Source organism: Penaeus monodon, chromosome 21 (assembly GCF_015228065.2).
Source record: "Penaeus monodon isolate SGIC_2016 chromosome 21, NSTDA_Pmon_1, whole genome shotgun sequence".
In the NCBI taxonomy this organism is placed as follows: Eukaryota; Metazoa; Arthropoda; class Malacostraca; order Decapoda; family Penaeidae; genus Penaeus; species Penaeus monodon.
In genome coordinates this window covers 32,557,036-32,557,362 of record NC_051406.1, presented here as the reverse complement: position 1 = coordinate 32,557,362, position 327 = coordinate 32,557,036, and positions in this window count along the sequence as shown.

Genomic DNA, 327 nt, shown 5'->3' with positions numbered 1-327 from the left:
TTTGATTGCGTTTTTAAGAGCCTTCTCTTCTCCGTTTGTTTGTCTGCTTGTATTTTAAGAGGCTTGAGAATTCACCAGGGAGAACAAGAGAATTCTGGTGTTCATAAAAGTTGACTGAAATGACAAGAAATTCAATATCAGTTCGCGAGCACAACGCTAAAGTTTTAAAGACACTTTGGCAGAGACCGAGAACTACACAGGGATCTCTGATTTTTTTTTCGTGAAACAGGGAGAGCCTACAGGAAGAAGCAGCAGCTCGTGATAACGTGATAGAAGTAAGGAAGAGAATTTACGACTGAGAAATAAAGATCTTACGAGAATTATACA